At 36.0% G+C, this 22,202-nt stretch overlaps 1 protein-coding gene across 2 annotated transcripts in view; it reads left to right on the top strand.

Annotated features, from left to right (window-relative positions):
• MMP16 (matrix metallopeptidase 16) overlaps positions 1 to 22,202 on the top strand; it is a 289,876-nt gene that overhangs the window by 223,898 nt on the left and 43,776 nt on the right. The gene's annotated exons all lie outside the window — the stretch shown is intronic.

Below are 22,202 nucleotides of genomic sequence, written 5' to 3'. Positions count from 1 at the left end.
CACCCAATATGTCACTTCTACAGTTTTAAAGTTCACGAAGTCAATATATGTTATATTGGAAGCTATAGGGGTTTTAAAAACTAAGTTTCTAAAGAGCACAGTTACCAAAGTAACAGTTATCAGGAACAATATGAAACCTGAAAAGTATGACAAATTAAAATCAAGGTTGGGAAGTAAAGTTTTAACTAAATAACCACCTATTTTCCTCATCTTCTTTGGCGTTCACCTAAAGACTTCTGTTTTTCCATAGTGAATAAACTGATTCTTATATTCTTCTTTGAATATGTATATACCTTGGCTCTTATGAAGCATTACATAAGTTAGATTTTATGAAAATAATTAATTTTGAATATATCCCTTATTTTACAGCAATTCTAAGAAAAAATTGATATTTTAATAACAGATCACTTATTTTGCTATAATTATGGTGATTAAGGTAAACAGTTCATCCTAAAGAACACATGCATTTATTATTCATTGAATGAGAGCAAGATAATGGTCATATAATTCTATCGACATCTAAAACTTTTCATAAGTTTACCTGTAATTTTCTTTTCAAATTTATAAACTTATTTACTTATTTTGGTTTTGTTTTTTATATAGGTAAATTGCTTTTCCTAACACTGCACTTGGATTTACTTTCACATCAAACTTAGAGCTGGGTCATGTTGATACTGGGCGCTAAAATTGTTTTCTACTTTGCTTTCCTTTTCTTAAAAGTCAATGAATGAATGTTAAGAATTTCCAACTAAGTGTTTGGTTTCAGGGTTTTGTTTTTATTTTTAAATTTGTAAATCTGTCCTTGAGCCTTGAATTAAATACTTTCGTAGGCCAAAAGGAGGTCTGGCCTTTTGCCATGGGCTTTATGGAGCTATTCCCTGTCATACCTGATAGCGGAGTCTTTGTTTAGGGAAAAAAATGTGATTTAGGGTGGGTAGAGGTTTTGGGTTATGTGGTATCCATTGACCTAGATACTGAATCCAGTCATGTGGACAGCCAATCAATCAGACATGCCTGCAAAATAAAGGACTGATAAAACTCAAGACACTGAAGCTCAGGTGCCCTTCCCTGTTTGGCAGTAGCCCATGGATATTGTCATACACTGATACCAGCATGCTAATGCACCCCTAATGGAAGCTTCTCAGATGCTACTCTACAAATCTCTTCCTTTGGTTGAATTTTTTTTTTTAAGATTTTATTTATTTATTTGACAGACAGAGATCACAAGTATGCAGAGAGGCAGGCAGAGATAGAGAGGAGGAAGCAGGCTCCCCGCTGAGCAGAGAGCCCGATGCTCTATCCTAGGACCCTGGGATCATGACCTGAGCTGGAGGCAGAGGCTTTAACCCACTGAGCTACCCAGGCACGCCCATTTGGTTGATTTTTGATCTGCATTCTTTCCCTGTAAGAATTAAAACCTTGAAGTATAATAGTTTCCAGTGATTTGGGGGTTTTTGGTTTTGGGTTTTTGGTTTTTGGTTTTTGTTTTTTAGTCTTCAAATCTTAGAATGTTTTTGGAACCCCTGAACTTGTAGTTGGTGTGAGAAATAAGAGTGGTTCAGTGCAGAGTCTTTCCTGTATCTAACTTTATAGTTGGACCTTACCTTCTTGTAGTTGGGGTCAGAAGCTTAGGAGGTCTTGGAAATCTGAGGACTATATGCTCTTAACTTCAGTTTGGTTAATTCTAGGAATTTGATAATATCCAAATCCCCAAAATTTCTTCATCTCAGTGACAGCTCCACATTCTTCAGTTTAAATTCATGTTCTGAAAAATAAATAGCTTATAATGTATCGTCTTTTCTACTAGAATACCTTCTTGAATCTGAACATAGCTTTGTAGTTCTTTAGCAAACTTATATGTAAATTTCCTTATGGTTGGTTTTCATTTTCAGATTGGAAAGATGGGGTGTTCTCATGTCCCAAGGCATGTCCCAGCTATTCCCATAGTTTGAACAGAATGTTTGAGTAGCATGAATTATACATAGAAACAATCCTTGGCAACTTATTTACTAAGGATACATACAGATCGTATTCTGATTTAACTTAAGCATAAGTTGTTTTTTTTTTCTTTCAAATAGTAAAAATTTTAAACTAAAATCATTAAACATTTTCCCCAATTTGGTATATCAAAACTCATATTAAAAGTTAATTCACAGGGGAAAACAACAGTTAGTTCATAGGAAAAGTTAAAATAACTGATTTTCCAATAGAGATTCCTAAAAGGCCTATGGCAGGTGACCTCAAATATTTAAAACACTGCAGTATGAAGGGGGCATATTCTGGGTATGTGTGGAGGTAGAATAGGAACCAATATTAGGAAGGCAGAGTTTGCCTCAATAATGTCCCTCACACTGAAACTGTCACTGCTGAGGCCATATGCTCAAATTTCAAAGACTGAGGTTAAGATTGCTCTACTGAACCTGATAAAGATGATCACGTTCAGTGTTTTCAGTGTTAGAACTTATAATTACTAAGATATTTTCTCATGTTTCTAATGACGAGTGAATCTGGGAATTAAAAAAAAAATTGATACATATACACTCACACAGCTCCACGTTTAGATGGTACTTGGAATAGGAGGTTGTGACTTTCAGGTGAGAGTTGAATATTTAATGAAGTCTCTCAGCCTTCTCATTGCCTGCTGGGAAGGCTTCTAATCAATCTCCTTAACAGGGGCTATCTCTGGACATAACACTTAGTCTAGCAGTAAATTCTATACCTAAGGCCTCAGATGAAAGACCCAGGAACTTAATTTCCTTGTTTTTTGAACTAATTCTATTTATCTTGTTTATTTTTAAAAACACCAAAAGGCCAAAAGCAAATGCAGTGATCCTCTAAGGAAACAAGAAAGCAGGAAATAAAATTCTCAGTTTTGATCAAAATGTCATTAGCATTTGAATTTGAAATAAAGACACTTGAAGTACTGATTCATTTTAATACGTTGTAGCCAAACAGGACATTTTTACAGTTTTTTTAATTAGTGATACAGTGTATTAAACATTTCTTCCTTAATATCCCTATGGGATCCAGGGAAACAACCCATAATCGGATTCTCTAGTTCTTCACCGAAACTTCCAAGTTGTCCCAATAAACCAGAGTTAAGAGTCTCTAAAAAGTCTCATGTCAGTTTACATCAGGCTCTCTGCCAATTAAATTGTTCCCAACTCAAGAAATACCTTTCTTTTTTCAAGCTGTCTGAATTTTACATTTGTGAATAAGAGATTATAGACATAAGCAATGAGTACTGTACAATAACCTAAATAAATGTCATTTTGACTATTTTTTTCCTTTAATGATATTTTAGGAATAACATTATCTGTTTGGAAACCTTATAAGATACAAATAGTAAGAAGTTGTGTGCAGTAAGAAGTTTAACAAGTTATAATTGGCTGTTTTATACCTCTCTCTTATTTATTGCTCTAGTCCCAATGTCTAGCAAAGCACCTAGCCTTTGGAGGTGAAAAACAAGTCATTATTAAATGAATGAATTCTAGATAATCAGTTACTTGAAAAGTCTTTTAATGGTCAGCTAATAACTTGACCATGTTATTCAAGAAGACACTTTCAGAGACACCCTTACATTTTCGTAGAATCATTTGATAATTAGGCCTAGATTCATATTTAAGATCTATACTCAGTTGAGTTATATTTCGTGAAAGCAGAAAATCATCATACAAACAATACTCACTAATTCATCAAGAGGGTTTTCTGTTGTTGCTCATCTTTTAAATATTTGTAAATAGAATGGTCACTCCTATCAATTTTCATTAAGTTTTAGCAGAGCTGAAAGCTTGTTGACAATCCCCATTTTCCCTATAGTTTTATGTCTAAACTGAGAGAAACTCAAAACTTCCATTCTGTAAGGTGTTGATGTCATATATCTCTAAGATCCTAGGTCACAGAGATAAGTGAATTACCCTGATATACAGAAGACCAAAGCCAGAATCCAGAATCAAAACTCCTTACTATGCTATTTGGCTTTGTCTTCAGTGGTAAAAGAAAAAAAAAAAAAAAAAAAAAAACCTTTGGACATTTCAGTCTGTCTGTAATTATAATAATTACAATAAACTTGCAAAAATTTTAAGGCAATTTTCAAGGCAAAATTAATAGTTTTAAAATACCTTTCAGCAAATTGTTGCCTTCTTTTCCGCTATACCACTAACCATCGCCAGTAGTAAAATATTAATGTACTGTAAAATCTGTGAAGCTCTGCCTTTTATTTTTGTACCTAATCAACTCTCTCTATAATTTTGTAACCATGTGGCCCACCGTGAATTACTGTTGCAAGCTATATGCATTAATAATATGGAAACTACAGGAATGAAATAAGTCTTTGAAAGTGGTTACGAAGGCCAAAGAAAGAAAACTGAAAACCTTTTGACAAGCAGTTTCTGAAGCTGCTGACATTCCTTTAAAGGCTTTTTCATGTTGGCACACAGAGAGGCTTTGCAGAGCACACCAAGTAAAACCTATTAACTGCCACTCCAGTACAAGGGACTAACAGTTTTCCATGAGACCTGGAAAGAAAATGGACAAACTTTCCTATTGCTGACCTTTCAGTTTAAAATTGTGTTTTTGAAGTGTTGGATGAGGGAAAGAAAGACATAACTTCATTTAGGATGTGTTGTTGGTCAATATCTACCTCTCTTATTTCCTTGAGAGCTGTGTATTGCAGTGACATACATATTTTATAAATTATAGAAGTAAAGAGATATTTTGAACACTGGGTCCTTAAACTAAAGAATAATCAGAACATAGCAAGAGGGAAAAAAGTACCTTTTTTTTTTGGTTATCTCATGTTTTACATTTTGATCAATAAAAACTTTTGAAAATAAAGCAGTAACCCCTCTTACTTGGCATTGAAAACAATGTAAACTTAAAAATTAGTTAACAATAACATTATCTAATACTCTTTTTTACTGTTCTAATTGCTATCAAGAATTTCAGATAATTATAATTTTTTTAGAAATTAGTCTACAGGGGTGCCTGGGTGGCTCAGTGTGTTAAGCCTCGGTCAGGTCATGGTCCCAGAAGTCCTGGGATCAAGCCCCACATCGGGCTCTCTGCTCAGCAGGGAGCCTGCTTCCCCCCTTCTCTCTGCCTGCCTCTCTGCCTACTTGTGATCTCTGTCTCTGTCAAATAAATAAAATTAAAAAAAAAAAAAGAAATTAGTCTACAAATTAATAATAGCACAAAAATAATCTTAATAAATTATTTTGGTAGTAATAATATTTGTAAATAAAATCCTATGGTTATCTTTCACGTATTTGTTATTTGCAAGGATTTTGTTGAGTTATATAAGGGAAAGTAATGTAGAATAGTTATTTTAGAGTTAAAGCATGTTTGGGGAAAATAAATGAATATAATTATCCTACATTAAAATATACCATCATGCTGCCCCAAAAACCCACAGTATGTGGTTATGTTGTACATGAAATAAAGAGTTCTTTCTGTTATTTCCAGTAACATATTCCATTCTGGTCTAGGCCCAAGATAGACCCGCCTTATGCTAAATAAATGTTATGGTACTTCATATTAAAGTGAGAATTCAGTGTGAGTTTTGGGCAGAGACTGATACAGCATATACAGATTGTTTTCTTAAAGGTCTTTAATTACGCATTTCAGACATGAAACATATATAGTATCACTGAAATTGCTAATATATACATGAAAATAAAAGGGAAAAAAACACTATTAAGGGTTGCATTTTATGTTCAGCAGTAACCCAGACATTCCTGAAACAAGGCATAAGGCTTCAGCATTTGTAATCTGCCTATCCACATAAGATGTAAAATGATGTCTCTTCTTGAAAAATGCCATTTGGGGGTTATTTAAAAATATCAACAATTATTTGTGTTATTTTTTGAATTTTAAAAATCTTGTACATTAAATTGCATTTGTAAAATATGCAGAGAACCACCAAAATCTGGATATAAAAGAAAATTAAGGGAGTGTAAATCAGAATTGCATTGTACTTTGAGATGCTAAAAATGTCTGGGATGGAGACCAACTGTTATTCAGTGGAGAAAGTCACTGTGTTTCAAGGTATAGTCCTTGGCTTTATGGGCAGTCTGCTTCAGTAGTTCAGGCTCTAAAGAATTCAGTTAACAAATTAAAGTCACAAAAGACTGGCTGATGCATGAGCTAAAATGACAACTTATCAATTTATAGTAATAATTATAATTATCACAAAAAAATGCTTAAGAAAAATTTTCACTATAAGCCATAGAATAATCAGAAGGCTGTTTCTGAAGCAGTTGAACAATCCTAATGGTGTCCTTGGAGTCATCATTTTTTGATAGCTTGATACTCCCAGAGTTAACTGCTAGCACATAGCTGAAATTGTACATGGTTACATCAGTTAAGTTTTCCAGATACATACTCCCTAGTATTGAATCCCCTCACCAAAATATGCCTACTTGTACCCTCTTTTCTAGACAACGTACAGTCAAAATCACCCATTTTGAAAACTTCCACTTACAATGTTAACTAACTTGAATTTAAATAAAATCTTGCAAGAAAAAAAATTAAAGAAAACAAAATTTCCACTTAACAGAGGATTTCTTTAGAATAGTGAGGATCTGAGACTTACATACCCTTATCATTTTTCAATAGATTTGCCTCTCCAGTTTCCCAAGAGATACCCTCCATCTCTTGAGTGTGTTATTGTTCCAGATGGCCAGTCTCGATTATAAGCCAACTTCTTATTTAACTTTCATAAAGGTAAATTATTTGTATAAATATAACTCTGAAGTTACCACATTTCAAATATAAAGTTTGGAGATTAATAATAAAGATCAAATGGAAGAAAAGAGTAAATGTATTTTTTATTTGGAAAAAATACCTTTATATTTTACAAAATCACATTTTCACCATGAATAACTTTAATCTCCATCTCTTGTCCAATGCATTCATTGATCTGTGTGATAAATATTTATAAGGCTCCTACCTTTGCCTGGCAGCCTTCTAGGATCTGGGATATTGCAGTGAACATCACAAAATCCTTCTCCTGTAACAAGCTTTATTTGAGTGGAGGAGGGACAGTCAAAATCAAATAAATATACACAAGTATGGAAGGAATCAATAAATGCAATGGTGAAAATGCAACAGAGCAATATTATAGTAGTTAGGACTGAAACAGGGGGATGGGGCTAATGTAGTTTAAATGGTCAAGCAGGATTCTCTAAAGTGGCGACATTTTAGTGCAGGTTTAAACAGCAAAATTAACCAGCCATGTAAAGATATGAGGAAATAACATTCCTGTTTGACTCACAGCTAAATAACGTTACGTTTTTGTTTCTGAAAGTTTAGCTATGGTGCCTCCACCTATGATACCACAATTAACATTTCAAGGGACTGGCCCAGCAGAGCTGTAGAAACATTCCAAGTTCCTGATCAATAGTGATAGTGTTTCTGCCACAGACTGGCTCTAGAAACACTAGTGCCTTAGGATTATCTCAGTCAACATTTTCACATAGTCTTGGACCACTACTGCATTTAGGAATTTATTTTATTAGCAATACAGGAGCTTTAAAACAAATCAGGATGTGGGAAAAAATTATAACATTCATCAGGAACTAAAGCAGCACTGTTTAATAAAACTTGCCGCAGTGATGAAAATGTTTTATGTATGTATGATGTCCAGAATGGTAGCCACTAGTTACATGTGGCTATTAGGTACTTCAAATGTAACTAGTGCACTTGAGGAACTGATTTTTTTTAAATTATATTTAAATTAATTTGAATGTAAATAGTACCATGTGGCTAATGGCTACCATATTGACAAAACAGGTCTAGAAAATTAATTTTAAATAAATGATCAGTGTTTTGGACCATACAAGTTAATTAATTCTTTAAAATTCTTAAGCCACACCTTTGGAGTATTAGAAGAGGTAAAAATGAAACATTTAGGGGCACCTGGTTGGCTGAGCCCCTTGAGCGTCTGCCTGGAGTGGGGGGAGCTCTGCTTCTCCCTCTCCCACTCTCACTACTTGTGTTCCCTCTCTCGCTGTATCTCTCTGTGTCAAATAAATAAAATCTTTAGAAAAAAAATGAAACACAGGGGCGCCTGGGTGGCTCAGTGGGTTAAGCCGCTGCCTTGGGCTCAGGTCATGATCTCAGGGTCCTGGGATCGAGTCCCACATCTGGCTCTCTGCTCAGCAGGGGGCCTGCTTCCCTTCCTCTCTCTCTGTGATCTCTTCCCTTCCTCTCTCCTACTGTGATCTCTCTCTGTCAAATAAATAAATAAACTCTTTTAAAAAAAATGAAACATTTATATCTTAATTTACACTTTATGGGTTAAAAGCATATCTTAAACACAATATATTTATAATAAATTAGTCATGTTGCTGCCAGCGCACCTTCTCATTTGTTTTTCCTGTGGCAAAGGCTGAAGTCTAGTTTTCTCTCCTTGACTTTGGAGGTAATGGTGCAATACTCTACATAGGGAAGAACTAAACCAGAACAATATACAAAAAGCTATTAAATTGAAAAGCATTAGTCTCTGTTCCCTTGATGTGTTTTGCATTCACAGTCTTAATTTCCACCATTTCTGACTAGTAAGAAAAAGCAGTGACAGAATCTGATTGAAGAGGAAAAATCTGAAAGGATCTTCTGGGGGAAAAAGTAGGTATTACTGGTGTACCAAAAAAAAAAAAAAAAGAGAGAGAGAGAGAGAAAGAATGAATGAATGATAGCATAAAAATATTGCAAAGCAATAGATAATCTGTATTATTTATTGGTCATTAACAGTAGAAAATATCTCATTTTTTATCATAGCAATGACTATTTTATTTACTTATGATTGCTCGTTACTAATTTTAAAAAAAATCTGCAGAAATCAGCTATCAAAGTGATAATGAATGAAGTTATTACAGGTGGAAATGCATTTAAGAAGGTTAATAAAAAAGAGGAAGAAAGATTTCCAAGATTTTCCAGAGACAATATAGATTGTTATTCTAGTTTGGCAGATTGAGCTCAATATATATACATGTTTGAGAATGGCTATTGATAGTCACATTAATTTTGTATAAACTGTATCATATGAGACCTATTTGAACCATGAAAGCTAGTAATAATTACCATATTACCCAAGGCCATCTTTTTTTTTTCCTCATCTTCAACTTTGGCTTGGAATTGAAAGCAGCAATACATATTTTGTAAAGTTCTATAAAAATATATTGTAGGACACATTTTTTAGTATTATCGGTAATACACAGATAATGTTTTTAATTGCCAAATGACTGATAATTTTTGTTAATGAGTTTGAGCACTAAAAGATAGGTGAGCTGGACCATATGTCACCAACTCACTCACTTTATGCAGGAGATAACTCATTATTTTCTTTTCAGAAAATAATATTCTAAATGTTGCCAGATACAAAAAAATCTGAGCCACAAATATCTAACATTCAGAAACATCATGTCACGACAATGTTTTTATATTGTTTTTATTTCATTTTATATAGAATATTTAGAGTAAAATGATTCATTTTTTTAACACTCATTTAAATATTAACCCTTTTAGTTCAATTCAAATAGTACTTTCTTCATATAATAACCAATAACCAAATTTTCAGGAATAGATATGTGACATAAAGTGAGATTCATCTATATTCATTGTTTGTAAAATGAATTACAATTGCAAAATTCTATTTTAACCATACAATAAAAATCAAGAAAAGTTGAAAAGCTCCAAAAAAGATAAATATGAATTTATTTTGGTCTTTATATATAAGTAGAAGACAGAAAAAAAATTAAATTGCTCAAGTAAATAATCGGGTTTCCTCTCTTCACTTCCATGAATTTGAATCCTCTTGAAGAGATGCAAGCAGGGTTACACAGTTTCAATTATACTGAAACTTTCATCTATCTCCTCCAATAGACAAATTTGAAATGGGCATATCAAAAATGATCATTTGAAATACATGCTATATTGAGCAGGGAGGAATTTTTCCAAGACTTAAATATTTTACATAAACTCGTCTTTTTTAACACTTGTTTTTTTATTACTTTAACACCTAATTTGCTTATTATTTTCTGCAATATTGATTTGTTCACTTGATATCCTCTCTCAGGAATGTGTGTCATTTTTTAGTGTTTACTACTTTACCTAACTCAAATTCCTTCTTTTCTCCAGGCACTACCAATGTGCTGCCCTCCAAAAATCCCTAAGGCTTTCTTTTCTGACCCTCCCAGGTAGAGCACAATCTCTGTCAGACACTTCTAATTCTCATTTCTTAAAAAAAAAAAAAAAAAAAAAAAAAAATTAAGAGACTTATTTAAGAGAGAGAAAGAGAGCACGGAGGGAGAGGGAGAAGGAGAAGGAGACTCCCAGCTGAGCAGAGAGCCCCGGGCAATGCAGGGCTCCATCCCAGGACCCTGAGATCAGGACCTGAGCAGAAGGCAGATGCTTAACCCTCTGATCCACCCAGGCGGCCCCATAATAATGAAGTTTTAGGATATAAGTGAGGTTCGTTGGGGTGAGGTCTGGAGCCGGTGACCAAGAAAGAATTCTTGAGACATCTCTGGTGCAAAATGGTGGTTTATTAAAGCCTGGGCACAAGACCTGTGGGCAGAACGACGGTACCGGGGTTGTGACAAGTGGCTGATTCTATACTGTGGGGCTGGGCGAGGTAAGGACAAGGGAAGTTTCAAAAGGATTTTCATATGCTAAAGAGGACCTACAAGATACCGGAGACCTTGCCATTGTTAGGTTAAGGTTGTTTTTCCCCCTCTAGCAACATATTAACATTAGGATAGTTGGGAGATGCAGGGAAGGATGTCACACCTGTGCCACCCTGGAGTGGGGGGAAGGAGAAAGTTGCAGGGTGTCAGCTTCTGCTTGCCTTCTGTTCCCTCATCAGTAGTTCTCATTTCTTTTTACTTACTTTCCTCCTAATTTTAGTCCTTCATTTCTATATCCGTTTTCTTATATATTCTATTTTATTGACCTGACATTGGATGCACCATCAAGCTGCTATCTTTTCATCATTTCGTAGTGTATTCTGTGCAGTTGATTCTAGAATTGCCTCTCTTTCCTTAGTTTCCACTCCGCCCCTCTGAGAGTATCCATCTCCATCACCTGCCACTTAAACTTCAGGTTTTCAAACCTCCTTTCCTCTTCTCCCCAAAAGATATGTCCCCTCCTGCCCATCATCACCCTCTGCCTGATGGGGCATAGATTATTTTGTACTCTCCTTTGGTGCATCAACTTCCTTTTCTACACTACCCCAAAACTTACCTATGAAAGCATAGGCAACACATCCTTCTTTACCTGCAGAAGCTTCTGAAATTCCTCTCAAATTATGAATCTTCCAGCCAAGTGAAAAGAGACATTCTATCTCTTTTATGCAAAAATATTACCATGTTGAACTAATATACTTTGTCAAAACATCAAATCCAATATACACTGTGTTTAATATTCTGTCATTAGGTTCCTTATTGCTTAGAATAGTTCTCAAAAGCTATTTGGCCATCAATAGTTGTCCGGGGCTCTATTATTTAACTGAATGATTAGGAAAGTTTATTTATTTATTTTTATTTTGGAGAAATTTTTCCTCCCTCCCAAAAACTAAGAAAATAGTGCTTATTCATGTTTGTTTTACTTGGTAGAAATGAAACAATAGCACAAGTGCTTTCCATTTATTAATGGTGATAACCTGACTTCTTCAGATCTGCCAGAGAACTCAGTCACTATTTTATTACATGGAGTTTGTTGACAATTTTCTTTGGGTTTAAGGAAGGGCAGTAACCTTTTGAACTCGTTTTTTAGTAAATACACCACAGCAAAACATTGGCAACAGAAGGAATGTTTTCAAGACCATATTAGCATAAAGCAATTAGGCAATGGTAATGAGGATTAGTTTCTCCTGTTATGGCAACAACTGCTCCTGAACCCTGAAACAAAGTCACTTAGGAATCTTTCAGGGTTTTTTGCTCTGTAATTTCATGGGAATTCTCTGCCCAATCTACTCATCTCTTAGGAGCAAACCTCTAATTCAACTTAGGCCTTTAACATGTAATTGTTGACAACTCACTTTGTGTCCCTTGGAAATGAAAAAAAAAGTTTCCCCCTGGCACATTTCCCTCCTGGGCTGCCTCCTGCCTTCCTCCCGCATCCTCCCCAATCACAGCCCAAGCCTCTGCACTTGCTCAGCTTTTAAGTGGAATCCATTGATGACTCTTCTGTTCAGCGTGTTATTCTTATTTCTGATTGCCTGTACTATCCCCTTCTTTGAGTTCAGTGAGTTTCCTTTTGTGATTGAAGAAGAAGCCAAAATAATAATAATAACAATAATAATTATCAGCAGCAGCAGCAGCAGCATCCAGAGCACTAACTCAACCTTTGACTTTTCCTATGAAGCATCTCTTTTCTGCCCTTTATGGCATGATCATGTGCTAGCATTGTGACCACCTCCAACCACTCTACAAGATGCAATGGGAATAAATGGAAAGATCACCTAAAGGGCAATAAGAGTCCTTGGAGAATACAGCCTTCGTTTTAAGTAAATATCCCTAGAGGTAGTGAAGCCTGAATTGAGTCTTTAAAAAAAAGGTGGGGTTGGTGGGGGGTGGGAAGGAAAGAATGATAATGGTACTCGTGGGAAAGGGTAACATGGAGAAACAAACTGGCAAATGGACCATTTCCATACAGTGGTCTAAGTAAGCTGGTAGGTGTTTGGTGTTTACAGGGGCAATAAAGAGGGTCTGAGAAAGCCTTTCTGTGCGACAGCTTAAGTTAAATATTGACCAAACCAGTCCCCCTCCATCCGGGCCAAGGAAAAGATTGGTCCTGTCTTTTCCTTTTCACTGTCTGATTTTCTCCTTGAACTCTTACTCAATACCTAGTGCTGGCCATTGCGGCAGGGCTGAGGAGTACAGGGTTTGAATAAGATAGATAAGGTGCATACTCTGATGACAGACAGCTGAGCAAATAAACAAGATGATTTCATAGTACAATAGGTATTATGAAGAAAATAAAACCTGATGAGTTGATCGCAAAACGACTGAGGAAAGTCTAGATTGGGTGGTTAAAAACTAAATTGAATACACTGCCCTATGTACCTTGAGTAAAAATTGCCATATACTTTATTCAGCAGGAACATAGTTTTTATTGTAAATGAGGCATCTTTCTTCAGGTCAAAAATAAAGTGATGGTAATTCTTGATAGGTGTGCTAATGACACAGCTGTTTTCCAGCTCATTATATTCACTAAATGGTAGTTCCCATTTTAGAGAGGCAGCGATAACAGCATTTCACACAGTCTTTTGAAATTAGTTGTTTGCCTCTGCTCCCCTCTCGATTGAATGTACACTCTTAAAGAGTTCATATTTTTGGAATCCAGAACTGCTAGTGTAGCGGGAGGAATGAAACCTTTTATATTTTTCAACACTTAATTATATGATATGTGAATTGAAATTTAATCTCTCTGCCAGTATTCACGATCCTCAGATCCCAAAGAAGGGGGGGAAAGCAAAATGTCATAGTACTGTGTGGTGCAATTACATCTGGAATTTGAGGCTCCTTACCTTAAGTGCAGTGCGCTGATGAAGCATTTTTTAGTCCACTGTTCTTTCCAGCATCATAACCATCACAAAGTGATTTCTGAACAAGAGTGGATACAAGAAGAAACAAGAACAAAGGTAAGGATGTAAAAAGAAAACAGGGTCAACATACACACATTGATTTTTCTCTTTCTCCTCGGATCTTTCTGTTCTACGACCTAAGCAACACTTATTCACCATTCATTATTCACATATATAAATGAATTAAAAACCATAAATATTTGTTATTATGTGTTATACATGAATAATTATGAATTCTTAAGTTTCAAAAATTAGTATTCTCTATGTCAGGACTAAATAAATGTTAATTAACAAGAAAGTGATCCACATCTGACACATCACTCAACCTTTTGGTGTCCAGATTTTTCAATCTAAATCAAAAACAAAGGATTTTTTTTTTTTTAACATTTGGAGACTATAAAAGTTACTGTGTATATTTAGCATAAGTAGTAAACAAAATATTCTGTAAAGGCCATATCTCCCTTCCTTTGAAACACAAATATATTTTATTTATTAGAATAATTTACATTTCATTCTTCCTTGAAAATAGTCAGACATTAAGGAATATTCCAGAATTGTGCATTCTGAAATGATATAGAAAGAGTCACCTGTTACTGTTACTTCCTTCCCCTATTATCATTAATCTGTGTTTTTAACATTTTTCAAAAATGCAGACACTATGCAAAGTGATTTGACCCATAGAGATGGAAGAATTTTCCTTTTTTTCCTTGTAGGTTCTTTGGCTGATCTAATAATTAAATTGACATAAAACAGATTAACAGAAGAAAAGTAAATTTAATTCTGTATCTGTGGAGCCCAATAAAAATAGAAGACCCAAACGTAAACCAGACAATTGAGGTTTATATGCCATCTCGCGCTAAGAAATGGGAAAGGAGCCTGGGGCTTCAAAGGGAAAGAGGGTAATTCACAGGACATAAGAAAAGCAGATGTTTGGTAATTAGGTATTTGCCGTGCCATACATACTGGTTGTTCCGATAAAAAGTTATCTCTGGTAATAGCTCTCTTTCTGCACCAGGCCACCATCTAAATTTTTTTAGGTAGTTCAGGGAGAAGCAAAATTTTTTCTTGAAACTGCTGGGTCTTGATTGCCTTCAGCTCAAAATATCCACATGCCAAAGAGGCACATTTTGGGGATGGCATATTCTGCTCCCCATCAGACCTGTTGTGATGCACAGCAGCATTACTTCTCCCAGAACTACATATGGTTAATCTTTTTTGTTGTTGTTGTTGTTGTTTTTCTTTAAGATTTTATTTATTTATTTGACAGACAGAGAGCCCAAGTAGTCAGAGAAGCAGGCAGAGGGAGAAGGAAAAGCAGGCTTCCTGACAAGCAGGGAGCCCAATGCAGGATGCGCTCCTAGGACCCTGGGATCATGACTTGAGTCGAAGGCAGATGCTTAACCAACTCAGCCACCCAGGTGCCCTACATCTGGTTAATCTCTGAAAACTGTGCCTGCAAAATCATTGCAGAAATTCATGACTGCCTTTGTAAGCAAGTATATTTTAGTGGTTGCTTTGAACAGGTTTTCTCCTAAGGTTTATATAACAAAAGCCAGTTTGTGTCAGCTCTTGTGATAAGATAATGAAAGCTTCCCAGAATGGCATTGTCTTTGCCAGATAGATCTATTAAGCATTCCTTAGAATTTTTTTTTTCCTCCAAGTTATAAATTTACTTTTTCTTCCCAGTGTTGAAAAAGAAATATAGCTAATTAAATGTAAATGGCCTTGTTCTCTTTCTTTAAATACTACAGTACCCTTTATAATTCTTGGTACAGGCAGTAAATTTGAATACAATAGTGTGAAATCAAATTAGTGCATTTATAATATATTTGTAAAGTTTTATAAGGTGTGATTTTTTTTATTTTCAGTTCACACGTTACTGTTGAGTGGAGCATGAATTACACTTAATTAAATGGCACGGACATAGTTTTGTTTCTTTTTTAAAGCCTAAAGATGTTGGTTGTAGCATTATTTACAGTAACAAATTTAAATGGCTAAAATGGGGGTGCCTGCATGGCTTAGTCAGTTAAGGCTCCAACTCTTGGTTTCTGCTCAGGTTACAATTGCATAAATTGTGGGATCCAGCCAGAGCCTAGCTCTGTGCTCAATGGGGAGTCTACTTGAAGATTCTCTCTCTGCTCATCCCCCCATCTCTCAAATCAATAAATAAATCTTAAAAAATAAAAATGAAAATAAATGGCTCAAATGGAGGCTTAATAATCTTACATTGGCTAGCCTGAATACGATACAACCATTGCAAATACTTAGATATAATATCATGATATTTTATCATAAGGGAATTGCCTATGTATTTTCTGTTTTTTTATAAACTGAGTATATATTTTAAACTTATAAAAAATTTCAAAAATACAGAGAAGTTGGAAGAATGCTTTAACAACTTTAAGTGCTTGCCTGAGAGAGAGAGAGAGAGAGAGAGAGAGAGAGAGACAGAAGGCAATACAGCATGCATGCCCAAGTTTTTGGTGAAACATTTGAAAGAAAGTTGTTGATAGCAGAAGACTTCATCTCTAAATACCAGATCCAGGACTATCTGTGCACTGAATTTGGTTGTTAAATCTACGTAGATGTTTTTAAATGACAATTCTTCCCAATGGCTTTTGTTGTTGTTACTGTTTTCTTGTTGAGACCAGGTCACTTGTCTTATAAACTATGCCACATGCTGGAATGTATTTGTTTGTTTCCTTTCAGTGTCATTAACTTAACTCCTTTCTTCCTATAAGAAATAAGTTAGGTGTAAAGGCTCAATTAGATTCTAATTTAAACACGTTTGGCTTCTACCTGTTTTTACTTCATGAATTATTCTGTGGCCTTTAATGCTTAGCTATTCTTTCTTGCATTACATATAATACCAAGGTTGCCATCATGACTGATACAATGTTGAGCACTTATTTAAGGTGGCAACTACCGTATCTCTGTGTTGTAAAGGTACAATTTACAGGTTAAATTTAGCATAACTACATACATATACACACTAGTGCATGTGAAATTTTAATAGTGTGATGGTATGATTCCTAGTTTTGATATTGTACTATAATTATGTTAAGAGTTATCATTGGGGAAGGTTAAGAAAGAGTATATAAGGAATCTGTTATTTCTTATAGGTGTAATGTGAATCTGTAGTTACTTCAATATAGAATGTTTTCTTTTTTAAACAGCTAATTTATGGGCTGATTTTTAGTACTGTATACTGCTAACAATGAATAAGTTAACCTAATAATTTGTATTTATCAATTTTTATGCCAAATAGGTTCAGTAAGTATGTATGAGCTTTGTCAAGCATATGCCATTATTAAACATTGCTTAAATATTAAATTTTATAAGAAATTCTGATCATTAACTTTTACTCTGTGCTTTGAAGTCTAAGGCAATACATCAGTTGAATGGGGCAAGTGTTAGCTATTCAATAGCAGCTGTACCAAGATAGACTTTTTCTCTCTGTAACTCCAGCATGGCCATCAGTCATCTTATCCTCAAATTTTCCTTCGTTCTGCCTGCCCCTTCAAACAGTGACCTCGGATGGTAAAATGTAGGTGTCTGTCCAAGGCTCAGAACTCATTGCTCTTTCCTTCTTCTTGCTCAGATGTACATAATGACATACGCACTGTGGCCTCCCACACTCCAGTTCTGTGAGGCCACTTGATAAGTCTGGCTAGCAAGGGTGGCCCCAGGGTGGCAAGCACTCAGCTGGGTCTGTCACAGGTGTCCTTTGGCTTTGAGAAGAAGTAGAAGGAAATACAAATCAGAAGGCCACTACTTTTTCCTCTTCCCTTTAAGCATTCGTGCGAATAGCTTTTTCCCTTATTATTGCCGTGACTTTGTCTTTCATTCGCTATTACTACATGCCTGATTTTTTTTTTCACAGGATCTACGTTAATTTTGAACATATTTCCCAGACACTCTCTTGGCCACTCATACATCCCCAGAAACAGTACATGATTGCCTGTAAAGAAATCTGTATTTATAAACAAACATTTTTCTATATTTTTTCCCCTTAGCTAGTGAGTTTCCTTGATAAGAATGCCATTTTAGTAAATAGTCTGATACTCATATTAAGCAGTTACCTTGGTTTGAACAATGTCATCCTATGGTGGTTTGATGAAAAAATAGAAAAATGTGTTTATTAAGCATGTGTAGGTCTCCACAATATGCCAGACAAAGTTCCCAAAGCTGATAATTCAATGGTAACAAAATATACTGTCCCTACTTCTGTGGGCATATAGCACAGTGGAGCAGGGGGGAGACTGTGTCACTTTAAAAATGGTAATATAGGGGTGCCCAGGTGGCTCAGTGGGTTAAACCCTCTGCCTTCAGCTCAGGTCATGATCTCAGAGTCCTGGGATTGAGCCCCGCATCAAGCACTTTGCTTGGCAGGGAGTCTGCTTCTCTTCCTCTTTCTCTGCCTGCCTCTCTGCCTACTTGTGATCTCTGTCTGTCAAATAAATAAATAAAATCTTTTTTAAAAAATGGTAATATAGTTGGGGCGCCTGGGTGGCTCAGTGGGTTAAAGCCTCTGCCTTCAGCTCAGGTCATGATCTCAGGGTCCTGGGATCGAGCCCCACATCGGGCTCTCTGCTCGGCAGGGAGCCTGCTTCCTCCTCTCTGCCTGCCTCTCTGCCTACTTATGATCTCTGTCCGTCAAATAAATAAATAAAATCTTTTATTTTAAAAAAATGGTGGTATGGTAACAGATGGTGTAAGTGCTGTAAAGTGAAATTACAGACTATTATGGAACAGTATAAACAGTGTCACCTAATTTCAGGCATGGGTCAGGTAAGGCCTTTCTTTGGAAAGGAAATTTCAGCCAGAATGCATAGGTGATTCACAGTTAATTGGATGAATGGTGTGAGGAAGGGAAAGAACATTCAAAGTAGAGCAAATGGTATAGAAGTCTTAAGGAAGAAAAGAGCTTTACTCTATCAGAAACTGAAAGGATGCCGATGCAGGTAGAGCGTCAAGAGCACAAAAGGGACCTGCAATTGGCGCAGGGGCTGGAGACGGACGGAGTCTGAATTCCATTTTAGATGCAGTAGGAGGCAAATTGGTAGCTCTGAGTTGGCATTGCAGTCATCTCCGTGAAATACAGTGGCAGCTCGGAGTAGGATGGTGACAGTGATGATGGCAAGGAATCAAGAGTTTTGAGATGCTATTTCAGAGGTAGGGAAGACTGGAGGAAGCCCACAGTGGCCTGGCAGGCGAGGGCTGAGAGAGCAACTGATGCTTTCTGGAAATGTTCATGTAGACATGTGAGGTATTCGTAGATTTACATCAAGTTTTTGGTTAAATAATGAATCTATAGGTTAGAAGAGAAGCCAAAGTAGATCAAGTTTACTAATTGGCTTCTAAAAAGAGGTCTGAAAATAGCACCCTTTCCCGAGAGAAGATCAATAACCGATCTTCATATTCAGACAGCAGGAGGATACTTTTTCTCTAGAGTTGTCAGCAAACAATATGCCTGTATTAATACAGAATTTTAAAGGGAATTTTAAAAAAGCAAACTAAATTTCTCCTTATTGCCTCATGGTGTACACCCTGCCATACTCTGTGTATTTATCTTTGCAAACAAAGTGTTCTGCCTGGGTCCCATGCTACATGGAAAGACAAATCTGCGTAAACTTGTATCTAAAGTTTGTATCTAAACTTGTATCTAAAGAAATATTGGTCTTCAAGTAGGAATTCCTCTTTGGTAATTTTTAAGCACTGTTTTTTTCATGAGTTGATTTTGCAAATGTGCTAGTTTTGATTATTTTTAGGGTATGCTTCCACCCCTTCCACTCCCTTTTATAAGGGCTGTAGCCAAAAAAAGGCCAGTGGCAAGATAGAAACAACAGATTTAGAGCCCAGATTCTTCCTTCTTTCCCTTTATACCGAAGGCCAAAACAAAAGCTACAGTGTTTGGAAGGGTGAAACAATTTTTTTTTCCCCCTGCATGTTTCAAAGATCTTGATATATCATACCTTTCTAAATAATGGAATATATACTAAATGTCTGCCTGTTCAAGTGGAACTTGTGTACTCTTGTGACATCTGCATAGCTTTTGACTTCTGAAAGGATAACTTAACCTTTACTTTGTCCTTTCCTCCTTAAATGTGTTTGCTCTTAAGAACTATTTAGTAAGCTCCTACCATGTGCAAGATATTTTTCTGGAAATGGGGAGCCACAAATGAACAAACGTAACTTTGCCATCATGGAGCTTACATTCTAGTGGAGAGAGAATGAACAATAAACAAAACATGTACTGTGTTAAACAGCGATCGACGTGGTGAAGGGAAATAAAGCAAGGGAGAGGGAGAGTGAAAGCACATGTGGGTGGGCGGAGTGAGGGAATTCAATTTTAGATTGTGCGCTCAGAGGAGGTTTCACTTAGAAGGAAAATTTGCATAGAGACTTAAATAACATTTTAAATATCCTCTCTCTACGAATCGTTCACAAGCTCAATTTCTGAAATGGCACTCTATAGTGACTAGGATATGTTTACATCCTCTGTGAGAGAGTGCTTGCTAACTTATTTGTACCGTTGCTTTCTACCACTCTGGGAAGGTGTGGATAAGTTGAATAGAAGCACAACCTGAATATCGACAGTTTATATCACTCTCTGCCAAGGCTGCTGTCAATGAGAAATCGTTCTGATTTCACCTATTATTCCGTATTACTTTCTGAATTTTTGCAAATTGGCTGATCTTGAGGCAAAATTTCTGTTTCTTCCTGTATTAGTGGCAAGCTGAAGTTGTGTTCCTATCTTTACATAGCAGCATATGGCTGTTCCAAAGAGCCACTGGCCTTGTCTCAATACTGGGTAGACAGAACAATGTGAAGTGCTTCTCTGAGAAAAACTGGAATATGGTTCAGGCTTTTTTTTCCCCGATTTTTTTTTTTTTTCCAATCCTTCAGCTCAGAGAGCTTTCCGTTTCATTGTTCCATTAATAATCATGGTCAGTTATTTCTTTGTCACGGTCCAGTAGGTATTTAGCCATTTTTATTATTTTTGGATATACGTTACAATAACTTAAGAATATTTTATGTGAGGGTGCCTGGGTACCTTAGTTGCTAAGCATCTGCCTTCGGCTCAGGTCATGATCCCAGGGCTCTGGGATCAAGCCCTGCATTGGGCTCCTTGCTCCATGGGGGGCCTGCTTCTCCCTCTCCCACTCCCTCTGCTGTGCTCCTTCTCTAGCTGTGTCTCTCTGTGTCAAATAAATAAATAAAAATCTTTAAAAAAAAGAAAGAATATTTTTTGTGGAGGGGTATCTGGGTGGCACATTTGTTAAGCCTCTGACTCTCGGTTTTGGCTCAGATCATTATCTCAGGGTCCTGGCCTGGAGTCCCACTTAGGGCTCCACACTCTATAGAGTCTGCTTGGGTTTCTCTCTCCCTCTTCCTCTGCCCCTCCCTGCCATGTCTCTCTCTCTCTCTCTCTCTCTGTCTCTAAATAAATAAATAAATCTATTTTAAAAAATAATAATCAGAATATCATCTGCTCACATACTATAGGAGTAAGCCCTAGATCTTCATGCCCATATAATTTTCCTGGATCAATCTTTTCACAGAATAACTCTGTATTTTAAAATCAGTTTAATGTATCTACTATATGTGAATCAAGATACGTATTAATTCAGGTTAGCTGGTAGCATAAAAATTATCAAGAAGAGGTTAATAATGTAAGAAGATATTGGTAGGAGAGAGATGCATTGCTAGAGCCATAATATGGCTGAAATCTGAAGAGAGAACAAAGAAGAGCAGCAGAACTGTAAACAGAATTGTGAAGGAAAGTAAGATAACGAGTTTCAATATAATTTTAACAATAATAACAACCAACTGTGTGCCAGGTCTTCAGGAAATCCTTAAAACAGTAATTAGAGGTGCCTGGGTGCCTTGGTCCATTAAGTATCCAACTCTGGATTTTAGCTCAGGTCTTGATTTCAGGGTTCTGAGTTCAAGCCCTGCACTGGGCTCCACACCAGGCATGGAGCCTACATAAAAATAAAATAAGGCAGTATTCATACTACAAGTCAGTTATTAGTTTGTAATAACTCAATGACTAGTATCTTGACCTGGATGACCATTATTAAGGGACAGAGCAAGAATAGGATACAAACTTAGAGGTGTTAATTAAGCTACTTCCTTCTTTTTATAAATAACAAAGTTCATAGAGAAGACAACTCAAGGTAACTAGAATGAAGCGCAACTACCCAAAGATTCCTAAGAAAATTTTTATATTTGGATTGGTTTAGATGGAGAAAGGTTCATTTTTATCATATCACCTGAAATCCAAGAATCCCCAGTTGACTGTGTGTGTGTGTGTGTGTGTGTGTGTATGAATGACTATATGAATAACTCACAAATCCTAGAAAATCTAGTGAGTTAAAACTATTGTAAGCCAAAAGATTGGGAAGGCCCTATAATAAATCATTTGTTAATATCTAAGTAAGGGAAATTGGAAATATTTTCATGAAACATACTTATCTAAGTAGTACAAATAAATGTTTTCCAAGTGAAATGTTGTTTGTAAATACAAAATTTTGAAATGAAGTAAAAGGGTATACTTCAAAATTTACCTAATTTTTCTAATATTAAAGCACTTTGAATAGTTTTCATTCTG

Source organism: Mustela nigripes, chromosome 3 (genome assembly GCF_022355385.1).
Source record: "Mustela nigripes isolate SB6536 chromosome 3, MUSNIG.SB6536, whole genome shotgun sequence".
Taxonomy (NCBI): Eukaryota; Metazoa; Chordata; class Mammalia; order Carnivora; family Mustelidae; genus Mustela; species Mustela nigripes.
This window is presented reverse-complemented; position numbering and strand designations above follow the sequence as displayed.